Here is a 12,180-nt window from a genome sequence, read left to right as displayed (position 1 = left end):
ACCTGCTTGACACAAGTATGGACAGCTGAGTGGGAGACACCGCAAAGGTCACCCACTGTGCCCTGGAAAGAGTCAGAGGCAAAGAAGTTGAGGACAACTGTGATCTTTAGAGCCATTGGCATGGGGTGTATACCCACACAGCGGAGATCTCAGGGCCTATCATCTGATAGATAGAGTTGGCTGTCTTCCTTGAGAGACGGAGCCTCCTTTGGCACAAACCTCTGACATATTGAGGTAGCTGCTTCGCCGCCTGTATACCATGGGAGCAGGATAGTGGCGTCTTCTGCGGTCCCTTCAGCCTTGGACTTCCTGTTGGCCCTGCGCCCCTTGTGCCTGCGCCTCTCCTCCCAAAGGTGGCTCCCCTGGAGGCTGAATGTGCACTCCTGGCCTCCTCCCACTTCTGGACCCCCCTTCCTCCTCAGAGGAGGTGCCTCCAGTGGAGAGCGTAACTCCCATTCCCAAGCTAAGGGAAGGCTTCCTGAAACCTGCAGACCCCAAAAAGGATCTTCACTGTAGAGTGCTGACCTGAAGGTTGAGAGTCCTGTCCAAGCAGCTGGTATGTGTTTTACATAGAAATATAGAAAATAAGAGCAGTAGTAGGCCATTCGGCCCTTTGAGCCTGCTCTGCCATTCATTATGATCATGGCTGATCATCCAACTCAATAACCTGCTCCCGCTTTCTCCCCATATCCTTTGATCCCTTTCACCCCAACAGCTATATCTAACTCCTTCTTGAAAACATACAATGTTTTGGCCACAGCTACTTTCTGTGGTAGCGAATTTCACAGGCTCACCACTCTCTGGGTGAAGAAATTTCTCCTCATCTCAGTCCTAAATGGCCTACCCCATATCCTCAGACTGTGACCCCTGGTTCTGGACTCCCCCATCATCGGAAACATCCTTCCTGCATCTACCCTGTCCAGTCCTGTTAGAATTTTACAGGTTTTTATGAGATCCCACCCCCCCCCCCCATTCTTCTGAACTCCAGCAATATAAATCCTAACCAACTCAATCTCTTCTCATATGTCAGTCCTGCCATCCCAGGAATCAGTCTGGTAAACCTTCCCTGCACTCCCTCTATAGTAAGAACATGCTTCCTCAGATAAGGAGGCCAAAACTGCACACAATATTCCAGGTGTGGTCTCACTAAGGCCCTGCACAATTGCAGCAAGACATCCCTGCTCCTGTACTCGAATCCTCTCGCTATGAAGGCCATCAGACTATTTGCCTTCTTTGCAGCCTGCTCCACCTGCATGTTTACCTTCAGCGACTGGTGTATGAGGACACCCAGGTCTCATTGCACATTTCCCTCTCTCAATTTATAGCCATTCAGATAATAATCTGCCTTCCTGTTTATCCACATTATATTGCATCTGCCATGCATTTGCCCATTTACTCAGCTTGTCCAAATCATACTGAAGCATCTCTGCATCCTCCTCACAGCTCACCCTCCCGCCCAGCTTTGTGTCATCTGCAAATTTGGAGATATTACATTTAGTTCCCTCATCTAAATCATTAATATACATTGTGAATAGCTGGGGTCTCAGCACCGATCCCTGTGGTACCCCACTAGTCACTGCCTGCCATTCGGAAAAAGACCCGTTTATTCCTATTCTTTGCTTCCTGTCTGCCAACCAATTTTCTATCCATCTCAATACACTACCCCCAATCCCATGCGCTTTAATTTTACACATTAATCTCTTATGTGGGACTTTGTCGAAAGCCTTCTGAAAGTCCAAATAAACCACATCCACTTGCTCCCCTTCAACAACTCTACTACTTACATTCTCGAAAAATTCCAGTAGATTTGTCAAGCATGATTTCCCTTTTGTAGATCCATGCTTACTCTGTCTGATTCTGCCACTGTTTTCCAAGTGCTCAGCTATTAAATCTTTTATAATGACTCTAGAATTTTACCTACTACCGACGTCAGGCTGACTGGTCTATAATTCCCTGTTTCCTCTCTACCTCCCTTTTTAAATAGTGGGGTTACATTAGCTACCCTCCAATCTGTAGGAACTGTTCCAGAGTCTATAGAATCTCGGAAGATGACCACCAATGCATCCACTATTTCTAGCGCCACTTCCTTAAATACTCTGGGATGTAGATTATCAGGCCCTGGGGATTTATCGGCCTTCAATCCCATCAATTTCTCCAACACCATTTCCCTACTAATACTGATTTCTTTCAGTTCCTCCCTCTCACTAAACCCCGCGTTCCCCAACATTTCTGGTATGTTATTTGTGCCCTCCTTTGTGAAGACAGAACCAAAGTATGTATTTAGTTGGTCAGCCATTTCTTTTGTTCCCTATTATAAATTCCCCTATTTCTGAAGTATTTCTGCTCACACAGGCAAGTATCAGTAACTTTCCAAATTAAATATCTAACTGAGCACATTCGTGACCCCACTGACCCCCCCTTATTCCGCCTGTGAATGAAGTTTATATAAATGTGTCCTACTCACCTGCCCGTTCCGCCCTTGCGACGACCTGAAGATCATACGGGCCCGGCAAAATCACCGTCAATTGCTGCCTCAAGGGCCTTAAGTGGCCTGTTAATTAATGGCGGGTGCGCATCGGAGATCATCTTGTGCCCACCCACCGAAATATTGCGATGGCGTGCCGTGATGTCGGGACGCTTGCCTGACGTCACCGCGCATCATTTTACGCATCTGTATGCGGGGCCCGCCCCCACCCACCAACGGGAAAATTCTGTCCTGGATTTTTAAGCCTTCCCCTCACAGAAAGAACAGTCACAAGTTTCTCTGTTGGTTTGATGGAAGCTTCTCAGCCCAAATTTGTTTGCCTCGGGAGTCTTCACAGAACAAAAGCACTCGTGAACTGCATGCAATCTGGTACAAAAGTGAAAGTAGTTTGATCCAGTTTGACTTATGTACGTACATACACAAATGGCCTGAGGCCACAGACCAGATAACCTGTATTTGGTGATATTTGAGGGATAAATATTGGCCAGAACACTGGGGATAATTCCCCTGCTCTTTTTTGAAATAGTGGCATGGGATTTTTCTCGTTCACCTGAGATGACAGACTGATCCTTCCAAAAGTTGGCACCTCTAACAGTGCACCACTCCCTCAGTATTGCACTGACGTGTCAGCCTAAATATTTTTGTTCAAGTCCTAGAATGGAACGTCAATCCACATCTTTTGACTCAGGCGGGAGTGCTACAGATGACACGAAACACATTGTAAAATGCTAACAGCATGCTTTAATAATTTAAGTTTGTCAGGTGAGTCAATGGTGATAAAATCTCAAAATTTAAATGTAATTATTTCTATGCATATGTATGTACTCATAGCAAAGTATTCAAATCGCTTTGAGTCAAACATCCATTGGTTGAATAGGTTTTGGACCTGTAGGTTTCAGGATTGAAAGTGTTATTGTCTGCTACTTTGTTCACATTTTTTCCCTTATGCACCTCGTTTTATGTTCTGTTTTATGTCACTCTGATTAATATTTGGAAACAGCTGAAATCACTACATTAGAATGTAAAATTTTTTGAGGGTACGTATATTCCCAACCCCAGTTTTCTCCACTTGTTGACACTGATATATCCTGGTAAAAACTTTCCACATAAAGCTCCATTGTGCTATCATTCTGCCTTTTTTTATTCAGTTTCAGTGGGGATTACAACTGTAGCCATGAACATGTTCACCTTTGAGTTGCTGTTTTCTCTGTCCTCTTGTTAAAATTCTTTTACTTCATTTTCTAACCTCCCAAAAATAAACAAACATTGTAAAAATAATTAATTTCAACATTTTATTATTTTTCTTTTTAATTTTATAGTTTATATTGATCCTTATTTTGTATCTTGGAAATGACTGCTTCCCTGTGCTAGATAGCCTTAAAATCCGTAAAATCTATTAGTGCAACTGTCAATAAAAAAGCTGCTTCCATTTTCGCTTCTGCAATCTAATAACCTTTTTGTTACTTGGAGGCACTTCACATAATCAGAGTATATTGTCAGCTTATTGGAGTCGGACAAGCATGAAATGAAAGTCACATTAATATTGATCCAAGTCTTTAGCTGTAGCTGTAAGTGTTTTACTTACAAGTGTCCTTGATATCCCATCTTGCTGAACAATGGCTACTAATATAATGTATTCGAGGTTCTTACAGGCTTATTAACCTAGTTACAATTATATTGTCATCAAGCACTTCTACACTTATATAGTAGTTTAATTTCATTCACCTTCTTGAATGTCATGTCTTCAAAGAAAATACAGCATTGAATTTTGACCTGGTACAAGAAGAAATGGTCACTTAAGTGTGAAAATGACTGACATTGTCTAGTGAGTATACTCTGGCAATAACTTACAAATATTGGAAAGGTTGTAAAATAATGAGCGGTTGTACAAGGCAGAGGATAATTATTTCAAGAAATAAGGCATGATAAAAGTTACAAACATGTTAAATTTGAACTGAATGTTACTCGTAAAAAATACGTTACAAGGTTTCAGTTATTTACGCTGAAGGGCCTTTTATATTAGTCTTTTATGTAAGATTCCCAGAGCCCAGCATCTGGAAACCAACTTCCTGGATTTAACCTGTTAAATCCCCTTTCTGTAGAATGGCGGCAGACTTGTCAACCCAGATAAAATTAGGTCTATACGTCTGTCACTAATCTGTGGAATCATAGTTTAACAGTTGGAACTAGTTAACGGACTCAGGCTCCTGCAATCTGACTAAGAGACTGATATAAAAACAACTGAACAGTTGGAGGCATTACCTTCAAATAGAGCTTTTATTGGTGGCAATTTTCAAGTCCCTGCTGTCCTCTGTGCACCTAAAACAGACCAATAGTGGAACCAAAACCACAAGAGAGGTAGAAGTGCCGACATGACACTTATGATGCTTCTGTTCTGATTTTTGGACAGACTTCGATTTAGGCAGATAGAACTCTTGTCAGAAAAAGGCATGGGCTTCCTAAATAAATGCAAACCAGAATCAAATGATGTAGTTACAATCCCGGTTTCAGTTTTGTTTCTGATTACATTGCTTCTGCCAGATCCTGATCGCTCCCCACCCCACCAAACATAGGCACCAGAAGTTAGTAGTGGGCCATTGTAAGTATTCTTAGCTGCAGTCATAGAAAGTTGAAAGCAGGTTTGAAATTCATTTTCACTGAAGTCGTTTACAGGATTTCAGCCTTAAAGGCATGTATATTTAATATCCTTACTGCTTTCGATGTCGTAAATATGTTGCCTGATGCTCAAAACTGATGCTCTGTTTCACGTCCAATCCTCAACTTTAAATGCTGCTGCAGGTCAAAGAACAAAGAACAAAGAAAAGTACAGCACAGGAACAGGCCCTTCGGCCCTCCAAGCCTGCCGATCATATTGCCCGTCGACTAAAACATTTTGCACTTCCGGGGTCCGTATCCCTCTATTCCCATCCTGTTCATGTATTTGTCAAGCTGCCTCTTAAACACCACTATCGTACCTGCTTCCACCACCTCCTCTGGCAGCAAATTCCAGACACTCACTACCTTCTGCGTAAAAAACTTGCCCGCACATCTCCTCTATAGTTTTCTCCTCTCACCTTAAATCTATGTCCCCTAGTAATTGACTCTTCCACCCTGGGAAAAAGCTTCTGACTATCTACTCTGTCCATGCCACTCATAATTTTGTAAACTTCTATCAAGTCGCCCCTCAATCTCCGTCACTCTAGTGAGAACAATCCGAGTTTTTCCAACCTCTCCTCATAGCTAATAACCTCCAGACCAGGCAGCATCCTGGTAAACCTCCTCTGCACCCTCTCCAATGGCTCCATATCCTTCTGGTAATGTGGCAACCAGAATTGCACGCAATATTCCAAGTGTGGCCTAACCAAGGTTCTATACAGCTGCAGCATGACTTCCCAGCTTTTATACTCAATACCCCTGCCAATGAAGGCAAGCATGCCATATGCCTTCCTGACTACCTTATCCACCTGCGTTGCCACTTTCAGTGACCTGTGGACCTGTACACCCAGATCCCTCTGCCCATCAATGCACTTAAGGGTTCTGCCATTTATTGTATAATTCCTGCCTGTATTAGACCTTCCAAAACGCATTACGTCGCATTTGTCCGGAGTAAACTCCATCTGCCATCTCTCTGCCCAAGTCTCCAACCGATCTATATCCCGTTGTATCCTTTGACCATCTTCTTCACTATCTGCAACTCCTCCAACCTTAGTGTCGCCTGCAAACTTACTAATTAGCCCAGTTACATTTTCCTCCAAATCATTTATGTATACTCCAAACAGCAAAGGTCCCAGCACTGATCCCTGCGGAACTCCACTAGTCACAGCTCTCCTTTCATAAAAGCACCCTTCCACTGCTACCCTCTGTCTTATATGACCAAGCCAATTCTGTATCCACCTTGCCAGCTCACCTCTGATCCCGTGCGACTTTACCTTCTGTACCAGGTCCTTCAAAATTGGCTGCCCCACCATATTTCCCATGTCAAAATTATGTATGTTTATATATATTGAGATAGCTAAAAAGTCCACATTCGTTGCCCATTTCTGGTTGCCTTTCTGAAGGTGGTAGTGGGCTTCCATCTTGAACTGCTGCAGTTGTGAGGTGAAGCTGGTCCCACATTGCTATTAATTCGGGAGTTCCAGGATTTTCACTCAACGACAATGAAGAAACAGTGATACATGCCCAAGTTGAGATAGGTTGGAGGTGATGGTTCTCTAGTGCATCTTCTGTTCTCCAGCTAGGTGGTGAGTTGCTTCTGAAGAAACCTTGGTGACTTGCAACTCCCATAGATAACACACTGCAGTCATGGATTGCTGTTGGTACAAGGAGTTGATGTTTAAACCAGAGAGTGAAGTGTTGATTTGCCTGACTTCTTTGTCCTCTATAGTGCTGAGCTTCTTGATTGTTGTTGCAGCTGCAACCATCCAAGCAAGTGAAAAGCATTCCATCATGCTCCTGACTTGTGTCTTGAAGGTGGTAGAGAGGTTTTGGGTACGCAGACAATGAGCCACTTGGTGCAAAATATCTATCCTCTGACCTGTTGTGGTAGTCATAGTATTTATATGGCTGGTCCTGTTTGTTTTCTGGTCAACGATGTTCCCTAAGATGCTAATTGGACTTTGAATGTTTCCCCAAGGATCTGCCATAGTGATATCCTGGGGATGGGATTATTGACCTCCATTGACCTCAATCTTTTTCCTTTAGCCCAGATATGACTCCAGCCAGTGGAGAACTTCCCTCGATCCCCATAAACTTCAATTTTATGAGGGCTTCTTGGTACTACCCTTGGTCAAATGCTACCTTGGCTCAGGATTTTTACCTCGTCAGGCAGGTGCGGCGGGCTGGCCCACGAGCGGTTGTGAAGCCAACCACCGCCCACGATCGGCCCCGACCTCGATTTCACGCTGACTGGCCAATTAACTGCCTGGGTGGGGATGGGAGGAGGGTGACCACAGAAGTTTGCACATGCATGCACTGAAAGCTCCCTGAAGGCACAGAGCTGCCTCAGGGAGCTGAAGATTTTTACAAACGCAAGTAAAGAATTTAAAAATGTTAAAAACATGTCCCCGCTTATATGACTGTCACATGAGCAGGGACATGTTATAAATGAGATTCGAACATTTTTATTGTACTTTTAATTCCTGTTGGGAACCTTATCCCAAAGTAAATTTCCATTTAATTAATTTAATGGCCCTGTTAATTGTCGGCGGGTGCACTGCCGACTCCTGTGCGCACCCGCCAATCGAAATATCGTGTGAGTGCGCAATGACATAGGGACACTCACCCGACCATCATCGCGTGTCATTTTATGCTTGAGCGGCTTGGGTCAGCTAAAAATTCTGCCCTTGATGTCAAGGACATTTATTCTCACTTCACCTGTGTAATTAAGTTACTCTATCCATGTTTGGACCTAGGTTGCAATGAGTCCTGGAGCCAAATGGTTTTGATGTTACCCAAACTGAGCATCAGTGAGCAAGTTATTAATGAGTCACATGTAGGAAATGGTGTTGTCATCTTGTTCATGAAATCCACCTCCTGCTCTCAAAACCCCATTCCTACTAAGCTCTTAAACATCCAATTTTCCCTCCTTGCCCCCGTACTAGCTGGTATTGTAAATAGTTACCTCTCCTAGTGCAGTGTCCCCAAATCAGCTGATATCAACCTACCCCCTGCTTAAAATCCACCTTTGACCCCTCTGTGCTTGCAAACTACCACCCAATCTCCAACTTCTTTCTCCAAAAACCAAATTTGTGCCCACCTTGCCTGCAGCTCCATGTTTGAACCTGTCCAATCAGGTTTCCACCCTGCTGCAGCATTAAAATGACCCTAATCAAAGTTAAAAATGACATGTTCTATTACTGTGACCATGGTTGACTGTCCCCCCCTCATCCTTCTCGGCACGTCTCCAACTTTTGACATGGCACATCACAGCATTCTCCAATGCCTCTTCTTCGTTTTCCAGCTGACTGGAACTGCCCTTGCCTAGTTCTACTCTTACCAATCCACTTGTAGTTAGAGAATCTCCTGCAATCATTTCTCTTTCTGTCCCCTCACCTATAATTCTGGAGTTTTGGAAGTACCTAGCCTTTACTCCTTCCTATTCCACATCTACATATTGCCATTTGACAACGTTCCGAAGACATACAGTAAGGTATCACATGTGGATTGTATACAACCACCTCAACCTTACCATCACCTCTCTGCTGCTTGTGTTGTCAGACTGCTTGTTCGGCATCCAGTCCTGGGTGAGCCACAGCTTCCACAATTAAACGTTTGGAAAACCAAAGCCAATGGCTTCGGCCCCTTCCACATATTTCAGCCCCTGCCCGCCCTCTGCTACGGACAGTTTGTCACCTCACATTGTTCATGATTGGGAGTGGGCTGATGGGACAGTAATTAGCCAGGTTGGACGTCATGGAATCATTCATCACAGAACAAGGCCACTCAGCCCATCATGCCTGTACCATCTCTTTGAAAGAGCTATCCAATTAGTTCCAATCTCTGCTCTACAATTTTTTCTTTTCCAAATATATATATGCAATTCTTTTTCAAAAATTGCTATTGAATCTGTTTTCATCATCCTTTCAGGTAGTACATTCCAGATCAAAACAACACGCTGCATAAAAAATTCTCAACTGCCCTGATTCTTTTGCTAATTATCTTAAATTTGTTCTGGCTACTGACTGCACTGCCAGGGGAAACAGCTTTTCCTTAGTTATCCTTTCATAGCCCTTCATAATTTTGAGTGCCTATAATGTTTTCCCTTAACCTTCTTTGGGCTAAGGACTTGGCATGTTCTTTGTGGACAGGACACATCTGGGCAGTTATCCATTTTGTCGGGTAGATGCCAGTATTTTGGTTTACTGGAACAGCTTAGCTAAAGCTGGGCAATTCTGGAGCACAGGTCTTCTGCACCACAGTTGGCATCTGTAGCCTTTGCTGTGTCTAATCTACTCAGCTATTTCCTGATATCACGCGGAGTGGATTGAATTATCTGAATGCTAGCATCTAAGGGTGAGATCCTCAGGAGGAGGCCAAAAGGGATCATCAACTCAGCGCTCAAAACTGAAGAAAGTCGAGGACACTTCAGCCTTGTCTTTTGCAGTTGAACTGTGTTCAGTGGTTGTTGAGGGTGGGAATGTTCATGGAGCCACAACCCTCCCTTAAGTTGTTTAATTGTTCAGCACAAATCATGACTAGAAATGGCCTGATCTGTATTTTGTGGAATTGCTTAGTTCTGTCTATAGCATGCTGTATTTGCTAATTAGGAAGCATGTAATCCTGTGCTCTAGTTCTGCCAGGTTATCATCATTTGAAGTATGCCTGGTTCTGCTCCTAGTGTGTAGTTCTCTGCTCCTTATTGAATCAGTGTTGGTCATCTCTGATGATGATGGAAGAATGAGCAATATACTGGGCCATCAGGTTACTGATTATGGAGCTATTTGGTTTTCCTGCTGCTGATGCCCCACGGTGCCACGTGGATGAGATGTTAAACTGAGGCCCCATCTGCCTGATCCCATAGCACAATTTTCAAGAAGAGCAGGGGAGATTTAGCCAATATTCAGTCAACACTACAATAAAACACGTTAACTAGCCATTATCACATAGCTGTTTGTCTAAGTTTGCTGTGCCCAAATTGACTGCCGTATTTTCTATATTAAAACAATAACTATACTTTAAAAGCACTTCATTGGCTGTTAAACCTTTTGGAATATCTGAGGTTGTGAAAGCTGCTTATAGAACTGGAAGTCTTTTTTTTATGAATACCCAGTTTTGAGCTCCTAGATCTGTTCATAATCTAATCCACTTAGCATGTTGGTAGTGCCACATGACGCAACAAAGTTTGTCCTCTGTGTGAAGACAGGACTTGCTCCTCATAGAGACTATACAGTGATCCCCCCTACAAATTCTGGCTTGAACAGATGCATCTGTAACAGGTAAATTGGTGAGACCGAGGTGAAGTAGGTTATTTTTATTTTCTCATGTTGGTTCTCCCATCATATACTCCAAGCCCATTCTGGTGATAGACATTGAAGTTCCCAACACAGCGCAAATTCCGTGCCTTTTCTCCTCTTACTGCTTCCCTCAAGCAACATGAAGAAGAATGGATCATTGGCTGAGGGGAAAGTGGGAGGTAGAAATCAGCAGGAAACTTCCTTGTACTTATTGTACACATATTTAACCTGAGGCTATGAGATTGTATGAGATCAGGAGTCAATCCTGAGGACTCCAAAAACAACTACTTCTGACTAGATACTGAGAAATGTTTTCACCCAGAGGGTGGTGGGAGCCTGGAACTCACTGCCAGAAAGGGTGGTTGAGTCAGAAACTCTCGTAATATTTAATAAAAGTATTTAGATATTCACTTGCATTGCCATAGCCTCCAGGGCTATGGTCCAAGCGCTGGAAAATGGGATTAGTGTTGTCAGATCTTTGTTGACTGGCACGGACACGATGGGCTGAATGGCCCCCTTCTGTGCTGTAAACGTCTATGACTCTATACCAATTTGTCCCCACCTGGCCTAGCCTGCTGTGGGACAGGATATAACTAGGGATGATGATGGTGGAGTCTGGGATGTTGGCTGATGGATGTGATTATATGAATAAGACTACTGATGGATGTGATTATATGAATAAGACTATGTTAGGCTATTGCTAAACTCATCAAAGAAACAGCTGTCCAGTTTTGGCACTCATCCCTAGACTTTAGTGAGAAGGATTTTGCAGGATGGACTGGGCTGGGGGTTCCTTTGTGTGTCCTGATTCAATGCCTAGGTCGCAGCCAAGAGGTTTGTCCAGTTTTATTCTTATGTCACTTCCTACCTGCTTGATACAACTGAGGCTTGCTGGGCAATTTCAGAGAACAGTTGAGAATCAACCACGTTGTGTGGGATTTAGTCACATACAGACCAGACTGGTATGCGACTTCACACTACCAGCTCCCTCAATTCATGTACATGAGTTCCAACCACAAAAATTGTTTGGGCCCCACACCAACTCCTTCAGGCAGTTGAAGTGTACACTGCCCATCTGATGAAAGCAGTATACAAAAGTCACCCCCATTGAGTCAGTTGCTCTTCGTTGCAGGCATAATAGTGCAATGATCTCATGCCTTGAAATTTTGTTTCTTAACTTGAACCTTTCCATCTTCTATTGTCCATTGGACATAATATTTGTGTACTAAGCATTGTCATAATAAAAAGACAGCCAATCATTTCCATGTTCATATTGACCTGTTTTCCTCCCTCTGAAAAGTTTAAAAATAGTAAACATTGTATTGCTAAATCTGTGGGCATCTTGTATGCACATGTAAAACAACAGGTTAAGGCTGTAATACAATGTTGCAGTTTTCTGGTTCAAGTTATTTTCTTATAAATGATTTCCATTCCTGGATGTGACATCAAGTAAAGTGCCTACAATGCCAAAAATACCTCCATATGTGTATTCCTCAAATATATTTGAAAAAGGTTTCAGTGGATTTTCTACTGATCAAGAAGAAGAATGCTAACACTGAATAATCAAAGTCAAAGCAAATGATTAGGTGATGTCATGTTTTGATTCTCGAAAACTTTAAGATTGTACTAGGAAGAAAGGAGGTAAAGGATCTGACCGTTTTGAGGTTTTCTGAAAATGAAAGGAAAGGATTGACATTTGTGTAACAGCTTTCACAACTTCAGGATTAATGTTTCCTTTAAGTT

General features: G+C 43.1%; 1 protein-coding gene and 1 long non-coding RNA gene across 6 annotated transcripts in view; one reads left to right on the top strand and one right to left on the bottom strand.

The window, feature by feature from the left end:
- nbeaa (neurobeachin a) overlaps positions 1 to 12,180 on the top strand; it is a 1,012,857-nt gene that overhangs the window by 683,788 nt on the left and 316,889 nt on the right. The gene's annotated exons all lie outside the window — the stretch shown is intronic.
- The window catches only part of LOC144682705 (uncharacterized), an 80,517-nt gene that overhangs the window by 55,796 nt on the left and 12,541 nt on the right, over positions 1 to 12,180 (bottom strand). The window contains exons 2-4 of one of the 4 annotated variants that reach the window (XR_013577091.1): positions 5,198 to 5,275; positions 4,211 to 4,258; positions 3,609 to 3,731 (exon numbers count right to left, since the gene is read on the bottom strand). The exons of 1 other annotated variant lie outside the window; for it this stretch is intronic. This is a non-coding gene — a long non-coding RNA (uncharacterized LOC144682705). Of the gene's footprint in view, positions 1 to 3,608; positions 3,732 to 4,210; positions 4,259 to 5,197; positions 5,279 to 12,180 lie in introns of those variants that run through there. 2 more of the 4 variants (XR_013577089.1, XR_013577090.1) reach the window with 2 other exon arrangements.

The sequence above is a fragment of the Cetorhinus maximus genome, chromosome 7 (genome assembly GCF_964194155.1).
Source record: "Cetorhinus maximus chromosome 7, sCetMax3.hap1.1, whole genome shotgun sequence".
Classification (NCBI taxonomy): Eukaryota; Metazoa; Chordata; class Chondrichthyes; order Lamniformes; family Cetorhinidae; genus Cetorhinus; species Cetorhinus maximus.
This window is presented reverse-complemented; position numbering and strand designations above follow the sequence as displayed.